General features: G+C 43.7%; 1 protein-coding gene across 1 annotated transcript in view; it reads left to right on the top strand.

Moving 5' to 3' along the window:
* Window positions 1-557: 557 nt before the first annotated feature.
* LOC306780831 (chemokine-like protein TAFA-2) overlaps window positions 558-9921 on the top strand; it is a 69976-nt gene continuing 60612 nt past the window's right edge. The window contains exon 1 of the mRNA XM_079273327.1: window positions 558-721. The gene's annotated coding sequence lies outside the window, so the exon portion shown is untranslated. The remainder of the gene's footprint in view (window positions 722-9921) is intronic.

Genomic DNA, 9921 nt, shown 5'->3' with positions numbered 1-9921 from the left:
GTTGACAAGAGAGGACAAATATCATATATCCAACAGGTCTTGGCGCAGCCCATATGTTCTTCTTCACATTACTGTACAGTACCATTTACATTTATTGCATGCGCCTGTCTAGTCAGCTGTTCCCTCTTCAGGCCGCTAGGGAGCGCTGCTCCGCTTCACAGCTGACAGGGAAGCAGCGCTCTCTGTCTTACAGGCGCACAGGCGGGAGCGCACCAACAGTCTGTCTGACTCCCCGACCGCATCGCACCTCTGTCCCGTCACACTCGGCTACTTTGTCGTCGCTTCCCCCAGAAGAGGATAAACGGGGGATTCTCGGTGCAAAACAATAGGCTGATTGGGGGAGGTTTTAACTTGGATGTTTCCTCCATGTTGGTATGTCTTAATAATTAAGTTTCCTGTCTCACCCCGTTGTGCAAAAGCGGAGGAGAGCAGCGGAACTTTCAGGGGACCTTTTCTTGCACCGGAGTAACCGCTGCTTGTAACCCAGGAGGTCACATCTGTCACCGGCGTCGTTGCTCTCTTGCCCGGCTGCGGAGGTGGAGGGTATGGTGTAACTTTTTCCGCTTCAGTCGAACCTAAGCGGCCGGTGTGAGAGAGAGGAGCCGTTTTATGGTACCGGAGAGGGGATGCGAGCCTCTCCTCCGTCTCGGATAGCGGAGCGGCTATGAGGAGAGAGGATCACCTGCTGGGCTAACAGAACAAGACCACACCGCACCAACAGGTATGGATCAGTGCCTTTACACCTGCACAGATAAGCTTGGTGCAGCCCACGGTTTGAATGCGATTTCTGTTGACTCTTGGCAGTGCGCGTGAGACAAAGTAAATTAGTGGCACACCTGCCACGCGTGATTAATATGCTTTATAACAGTCGACTCATCTCGTCTTTGAAAACCAGTTACGCACGGAATGGATTACACTTCATCCGTTCCATTTTAGGGAACATACAAGATATTGATTTTATGAATGCATGAGAGTTATGCAAAAAAGATTTCCTCGCGGTAATATCCCATCAGCCTTCTCTGGCATGGTATGAGTTTTATTATCGCGGTGGTGGTTTTACAGCAAAGACAAATGATTGCGGGTGTTTCAGGTGTTGCACAGCCCTCTCTCTCGCTCTCTCTCTCACACACACACACGCACAAAGGGGGCACGTAGGTCTAAGCTGTGCGTATACGGGCATATGGCACCGGGTTCAGTGCGCTGTTTTATGCAGAGCTTTAGCAGGCGCAAACAGCTGCTCACCTGGTTGACAAATTCTATGACCTGTGATGTGTCCAAAGGTGCTAAATGATAAATATGTTGTTGCCTTATTCCATGGTAACAACAGATAAGGAACCTTAACGTTTCCTTCGCACTAAATTGTCTCCCATTTAAAAAAAAAATAGTTCATACATTTTGCACCCAACAGTGGTTTGTATAGTCTTTACATGAGAGGAACATTGCCTATATGTGCACATAACAAATGTGAGGTGTGTGTGGAGCATGTAGAGGAACTCATCACCCTGAAAGCGGTGGGCGTCTTCTGCAGCAGCACCATGGATCACCTGATCTACTGTAGATGGTGATTCATAAGATGACCTTTATTGGCGACAGTGGACGCATTGTGTATCAATTTGGTAGCAGTGTAGAGGCTGTGAGTTGTTGCAGTCGCTACTTTTAGCTCTGGATATGTTAAAATACCCTGTTCGAGGTAACATGCCGCAACATATCCTCTTACAATGGTTCGTATGATATCTTATGAAAGGTCTTCCTCGTGTTTTGGGTTAAAATAACTACAGAAGTGTTGTTACTTGAGTACAAAAGTTACGTGACAAATAATTCAACATTTACTTCTGGTTTCACAAGACGTGAACAGCGGTTTCCCGGATGAAAGTCCAGTGTTTGTATCGCAACCATCCACTCTGAGACCTACTTCTGTACGCAGACTTTATCTCTCATTTTATACTACGTCCCCTGGGTCATGAATAAGTAAATTGATTAAGCGAGATGTATAGGAATTATAGTGCATTACTTTTCGTAGGTATAGCGAAGAACAGTGGATGAGAACAGCCTGCATGGTAACATTTGTGTCTCCTCATCATGTTATCTTATGGCTATTTCTGGCCTAATCCCCTTGACTTGTTCATAAAATCCTTGTGTCTGCATACAGGGTGATTGGATTCAAACAAAGAGGGTCATCCCAACTGTGGACATATTTTTGACATGCTCCAGCTCCATCTGTCTCTGTCTCTTACTCTCCCCCTGTTTTCATGAGCCTCTGCAAGGAACACAGAAGAGGCGAGGCTGAGAAGTGGAGTGAGGGAGGAAGATAACCAGGAATAACCAGGAAGAGAACTGACAGTGAGACATGAGCGACAGGAGAGTAGAGATGCAGGGAGGTGGCAGCTGGGAGGGGGGGAGGGGGGGGGGGGGGTAGAATGGAAATGACGTTCAAGTGAGCAGGAGGTAGCAGTATTTAGACTCTCATTTTTTAATAAAGGTTAAATCTTTCATGCATTCATGTAACCTATGTCTTCCTTTGTGCCGTGTCATTTAGGAAACATTAAGTAATTGCAGCCTCCTTTCTGTGACGGCTGCACAAGCGGTCCAATAAATAAAACACAACGGAATAGCACTTCTCCTCATGTGTCCTTACTTTAAAATGAATCGTCAGGTTGGCTGACTCACATTAGATCTCCTTCAAATCCAGGCAAACTATTGAACAGAAATAACAGGAGAGATGGAGAGGATGATGTAAAGAGGAACCACCTCGGTCAAGGCTCGGTTTTAGGTGAATCTTTGCTTTTTATTTGCTTTTTTTGCCGTGTTATTCCTTTATTACATAGTAATTAGTGGAAAGGTGACAGGAAATAATGGAGAGAGATGCAACAAAGGTCACAGTGGGCGTCTTAATCCCTGTGCCACAGGGACGCCCCAGTGCATGTTTGCTTTTGGAAATTGAATGGCTGTATGGGATTGGCAATGCAGGGGATACACTGATTTGCAAACCAGCAGAGTCCACAGGACTTGTTTAAATTGGACAATTTTACCCTTTCTCCTTCTGGCAACATGACCAAAAGCACACGCGAGTTCTCCTTAAAATAAAGCAAGCTTTCATGTTGCCATAATCCACAATTTCCTTATGTCTCCCTGTACACTTTTAACCCATACGCTCCCTCTTCCTACATGTCTCTCTCTCACTTCCTTTATCCTTTTCTTCTACCAATAAGCCCTCTGGGTCATGGGAATACTGTCAAAGCTGCTGTCCAGAGAGAAAGAGAGACAGACAAAGACAAGGAGAGCAACCAGGAAGAAATGAAAAAGTATAGTATGTGTTAAAGGTGATCTTGTTTGTATTTGACACCTCCTGTAGCTGTGCGTGATGAGAAAAGAAAAGGAGATAATTAAAAGAGAAAGAACAAGAATGAGAAGCAGGAACAAGTGAGACAGAGACCTAAACACAGAGAGAGAGAGAGAGAAAGCTACAGGCGATAAATAAAAATAAATAAAAAGCATGTGTCCTATAAAAGGTGTTCTGTATTTCATTGGCCATCTCCTGTAGCTGTGTGTGGTGTGCCGAGGCCCAGGGGGGGACGAGTAGCCACTCTAAATGTGTGTAACCCACATAAAGAAATTGTTTCTGGGAGATCGGGCCCCGTAAATTCATTCCTAGCCGCCAGCCCTGTTCTTATCCCACCTCCCAAAGGTGAGCTATCACATCCAAACATATATTTTTTTGATTCTTTCTCTCCGCACACATATACACACAGACCCAGACTTTTCTACCAAACACACACACACACACACACACCTACACACACACACACACACACACACACACACACACACCTACACACACACACACACACACACACACACACACACACACACCTACACACACACACACACACACACACACACACACACACACACACACACACCTACACACACACACACACACACACACCTACACACACACACACACACACACACACACACACACACACACACACACACCTTCCCTCCCCCACAGACACACATCTTTGAGCAAACCCTCACTTTATCTGTGTCTATGTTTTGCTCAGGATGCACACAGAGATATACACAAACATATATATATTTTGACACACTTTTGTTGTCGAAAATTCACATTCACGCACAACACATTGCTTTGCTCCCAAACGGCTTGTGTGGGACAGTAACGGTGACAGCTACAACAGCATCAGTACCTGCTGTGGAACAGAACCGCGTCAGAGGGAAACAGCAGCAGATGCTGCGCTCACAGCTCCAGGATTACCTTAGCCTGAACAAACTCCATTACTGCCTCTATTACCCGGGTATACAGAGCCCGGAAAAAAGCACTTTGCAGAACCACTGTTTACCCAGCACCTCTGTACCCCACACACCGATTCCCTTGACTACAGAGCAAGGAAGTGGCAAAGACCAGAGGGAGAGGAGAGAAGTTGCATCGGGGGAAAGACATGAAGCTTTTCTTTCAGTCGTCGTTTTGGACAATTTGTTGGACATTGACAAAATGATGAATCCAGAATAAAAATAATTCGTAGTTGCAGCTCTAAATAAATAGTTTATGTTATTCTTCAAATATAAATAAACATCTGCCGTAATGTATTCACGTGACCTTGTTTTTTTGACGATTGGACAAAATGAGCAATTCCTTTATTAGTCCCACAGTGGGGAAATTATTCTCTGCATTTGACCCATCCCTGTATATATAGGGAGCAGTGGGCTGCCAATTACAGGCACCCGGGGAGCAGTTAGGGGTTCAGTGTGTTGCTCAGGGACACTTCGACACAGGACACGGTGCAGCCGAGGATCGAACCGGTGACCTTTCGGTTGGCGGACAACCCTCTCTACCCAGTAAGCCACGGTCGCCCCATAACTGAGTAACCACTTAGGTAATTTACACGCAAAGATGCCAAAATAAATCTTGTTACAGAGTCTGAAATATGAGGATTTGCTTTCTTTCCCTGAGTATTTTTTGGTTTTGGACAATTTGTTAGAAATAAAAAGCAATTTAAAGATTTTAACCAATTCATCTAAAAATAAACTAAAAATAATAACAAAATAATCAACAATAAAATGAATCTGTAGTAGCAGCCCCAAATGAATAATTATTCATCAAGTACAAAATAACAAATGTTTTCCAGTTACAGCCATATTGTATTGATTTGTTCGGGATGTTTTACTGTTGGTCAGACAAAACAAGCAACTTTTAGACATCATGTTGAACTCTTGTAATTATTTGATTGCTATTCGTCATTATTTTAGACATTTTGTACGCTAAAAAACAAGAACTAACAGAGAATAATAAGCAAATGGTTATAGATAATGATAACTATTTGTGGCAAAGAAAAAGACAGAAGACAGAGGAATACTGTGGCAGTGCTTTCCTTATTTGACTAATGAGGTTATGTAATAGGGCAACGCTGACCGACGCTCTGTGTGTGTGTTTGTTTTTCTGTGCATACATGAGTGTTTTCCAAAGCTATTGATGTGATTGCAGGGCCAACAATGCAATGCTGAATAGCACATGCGAGGCAGTGTAAGTGGATGAGCAGAAGGTTAATAGGGGAGAGAATGACAGAGCGCATGAGTGAGTGTGTGTGATTCTGTGTCCGAAAATGCATCGTATGCGCGTGGTTAAGTCTGCGTTGAGTGATGACCTGCCATATATTTGAGTTGAAAGCCATCCATCACCCTCATCAGTGACTCCAGGGTCCTGTCATTACATGTTTCCCTTCATTTACACTGTTAATGGCCGTCTCTCTCTTGACCAAACTCTGTGCTGTGCTGTCTCACTGCCAGCCTCTCACTCTCAAACTCAAATTTTCATTTCGAAATAGAGGTGGACATTTTGATTGACGAGTTCAGTTCAGTTAAGAGATTCATTGTCACCAACTATATAACTTTTCCCCTAAGCTAAGCAATATACTGCACTTCAGTGTGTACACCAGGAAGTGAACAACGCATCACTTGTTTTCTTTCAATCAAATTGTCACCAGGAACTAAAGCACTGCATCTGAGTTGAGCTGAATAGTTCTTTAACAATGGAATGGTGATTGCCTCGTAAGCACTTGTTTGGTTGACACATTTCAATGTTGCAGAACTGTAAAAACCGGCTGGCTCATCGAGGCATAATTGACAACATTTCAGAAACATTAGATTGCGGTGGATGCTGCGGTACCATGGTTAAGAACAATGGTTGCTTTTGTTAGCAGTTAACTGTGCCGTGACACGTTGCAACTTATTAAGGAAGCAATTTGATTTGTTGATTTCGGCGCAGCTGTAGCTTCTGCTAATGAGTCTGCAGTGACAGGAGTCTCCACCAGTGTGTGGGCTGTAGATGTGGTATCACTTTCAGCGGCGGCAATAAACCGACCGACACAGACACTGCAGCTTTTGGCGGCGTCACGGCTGACTCATCATGGCTGACGGCAACGAGGAGCCGTTAACCAGAAGTCAGAGCTACGCCACACATACAACCCTCTGGCTCAACGACACAGCAATCACTGTGGTCATTAGGACGGCATAGTTAGGCCCGGCCTTGTGTGTGTGTGTGTGTGTGTGTGTGTGAGATGTCTGCTCTCCTGAGGAGTGTTTGTGTGAGGCTCGTCTTGGTCATTCCTTCGGCGACGGCGAAAGAAAAGTTGGGAGCAAATGACGTCCCAAAAGGCTGTGACATGGGAACCACAGAGACACTCACAGTCAGCGATGAGTGCTGTTGACAGAGTGTAATGAGAGTCTTAAACTCACTTTAATAATTTCTACTCTCTTTTTTTGTCCTGTTTTCCGCTCAGGGCATATCCTGCTGGCTGCCTGTGTTTGTCTGTGTATGCCCTTTTGTCTTGTAGTCTTTCATTATGCTCTTATAAGTGGAACCACTGGCTTTATGGCTGCCTCATTAGGTTGTTAGACAAGCCCACAGCACATGCAATTATATCTAATTATGCAATTATGCATTCAGTATGAAGCTTTATATGCTGTAGATTGGTATGTTTTAGATGTAGCACAAACACAGCAGTTATAAGGGCTGGTTGCGTGTTGGTGTGGTTTAGGTGGTCTCTTGCTTGAAGCCCACCAATGGTACAGCTGTAGAAGGGGATGGAGGAATAAAAACATACACAGTTTTATACTTTTGTGTCCACGTATCAACCAGTGGCTGATGATGATTATTTACCTGGGTGGGGCTCCTGAGAGCTTCTGCTTACACGCTAGTAATGTTGTGGTTTATCTTGGGTCAGAGAGAATTTGACTCCAACTGTAGAAGACTGTGACATTTACTCCAAAATGGAATCAGACAAGCAAACACACTCCATGCAACAGCTTATCTTGGCTACTAACTTTTCTCTCAAGCAAACAAAACCAAAACAATTATAGATTTAGAAAAAATATATCGTTAATTTCAATGTATTCAGACCAATTTTTTATAAACATATTGTCGTGATTTGGTCGTTATATTCGGCGTAATGCTTAACGGCCTGCTTCTGTTATTGCAATTTCAATGTGCAGTAAAAAAAAATTGCAACAGCCTTCAGTTTAGCCTACCATGCCATCTTGCCATTGACAGCTGGCTGGACCAGTGGAGCTGGAAATGAACGATATAGTCAAGTGTTAACAGCTACATATCGGTAAATGATGCTCCTTTCTAGTCTTCCGACCACTCAAAACACTGTACACTACATGTCAACAGTCCCCCATTCGCACACACATTCCGACACTGATGGCAGAGGCTGCCATGCAAGATGTCACCTGCCCATCAAGATCTAAACTCATGCACATTGACAAACACAGTGATGTGACAGCCTTTGGGAGCAATTTGGGGTTCAGTATCTTGCCCAATGATGACACTTCTACAGGCAGACTGTAGGGGCCGGGAATCGAGCCCCTACGGAAGCTGTTGACACTGAATAAGCTTTGTGGCTGGTGGGGTCGCTGCATGTGCGCCCTTCCACCGGCCAGCCGTCACTGGTATCAACACTACATTTTCAGAAACATACTGTTACGTAAGTCGTGCACTTTAGCTACTGAGAAGTCACTTCAAGTCGCTTCAAACGTAAATGACAGTTAGAGGGAACACCTTGTTAAGAAGCTCAAGAGCGTAGGTCTTGTTCTCCTAATCTGTACACTTCAACATTCATACACAGCCGGAGCATTTCTGTTTTTCTACAAGACATGTTTCACACTAGCACTCCAATAGATGAGATATATATATATAAAAACAACACAGTGGAAGAAGGGGAATGAGCTACAGTAGTGGTGCGCTTCGGTGTGATGTTTCTCTACAGATCCTATTGAAGAGAGCAGGCGAGGCTTGCTAGGCTCCCAGTGTGTGTGCGAGACAGGGCTGACAGTAATACAAGCAGTATCTGGCACCCCCCTTCCTGGGATCACATCCTTAAGACGGCTTCTCTTACTAATCCCCTCCTAATATGACTAATATTATGACACTGCCATTAGCCAGAGCGTTTTGAGGGCACACACGGGGAGAAAACCACAGCCATGCACATATGCATGAACACAAACCTGGGTCGCTTTTAATATGCAACGTTTACTCCAAATAAACATCTTAATGCTGTTGATAACTGAACATGTATGTTGCTTTCACATTTGCTATTCATTGTTTTAAATACCCAGTGCTGGTTTGATCTTTTCCGGAGAAAACCATTTGGTGAACAGATTATGATGCTCGATACTTTCTGCCAGCAGCCACAGTTGTTCATTCCAGGAATGTGTTGCTTAGCTGGATTTAGTGATAACCCCCGAGGCCGAGGAGACAAAGATATGTGTCAGTGCCGCCAGAAAACAGGACTCAATGAATAAATGGCGAGAGGAGAAAGCAAAAGTGACTCGAAAAAGATGATATCTACCGTGAGGAATGGAACATCAGCAGTTTGTTTACCACCAAAGATCATGTTACAATAACAAAAGAGGATTCCATTCAGAACCACTTTAAGGTCATTTGTAATCATAGTATGTTTTCCACCGTTTACGTCTGTGTACAATTAAAGGGACGAAGTCAGTAGATAACACAACATCCTCTCAGTTGGAGTGAGGATAACACTCAGCCTCTGTGGGAACAGCAGAGAGAGGTTCTGAATGCAGAACAGAAATTCTAAATTTAAAGCCATGAATTACCAAAAGACTGCTTTCAATTTGATTGAATCCAACTTTATTAGCATTCCGCCTGCCTTTATGTGATGAGGCTAAGCCGGCCTTGTGTCCTCCCCCGGACTGCAGCTGTGGCAGAAAAGGGCACAAACAGGAGCTTTATTTGTGATGCCGATGGCTTTAGGGCTTTTGGTCACAAGGAATTACATTGTCAATTATTTTAATCAATATGTTTTCTACACGTTTTGTTGCTCTTAACTCAATAAGAAATGATTTGGCTTTGACTTATTAACAATTTCTGTCGTATTATGTTAAAATTAGAAATGTATTTGCAGTCATGATAGCGGTACGGGTCTATAGATGTCAATGTTGATCTGTTCGACAGTCTGTTGACAAAGTGTTGCACTAAGTTGGTGAACATTGTCAGCATGTTAGCATTGTTTGCTCAAAGTGCTACTGTGCCTAAGGCCATCTTCAGAGTCTTTGTCTTCTTTAAAGATTGATTTAATTATGACTCTGCACGTTGTGTTTTTTTTTTACTGAGCAACAAACATATGGATGACTGTGATATGCATTTTACATCAAACTCAGGAAGGAGCATGAAGTGTTCATCAGTTAAATGTCATCATGAGCATGCAACGTGATGACCATCAGTGAGGCATCAGGTCAAATTTCCCCATCTGGGTTGTACACTGTAATGAGTGTCAGACTGAGCTGTGAGTATACTTTATATTGTCTGTTTAGAGGTGGGTATATCCTGCACAAAAACCCCTGACTACACTAATTGGGCTCTTAAAGGACTTATGGGTATTG

This window comes from Melanostigma gelatinosum, assembly GCF_949748355.1.
Source record: "Melanostigma gelatinosum genome assembly, chromosome: 8".
NCBI classification, from domain to species: Eukaryota; Metazoa; Chordata; class Actinopteri; order Perciformes; family Zoarcidae; genus Melanostigma; species Melanostigma gelatinosum.
Note: the sequence above shows the minus strand (reverse complement) of the source record. Positions and strands in the feature narration are given on the sequence as shown.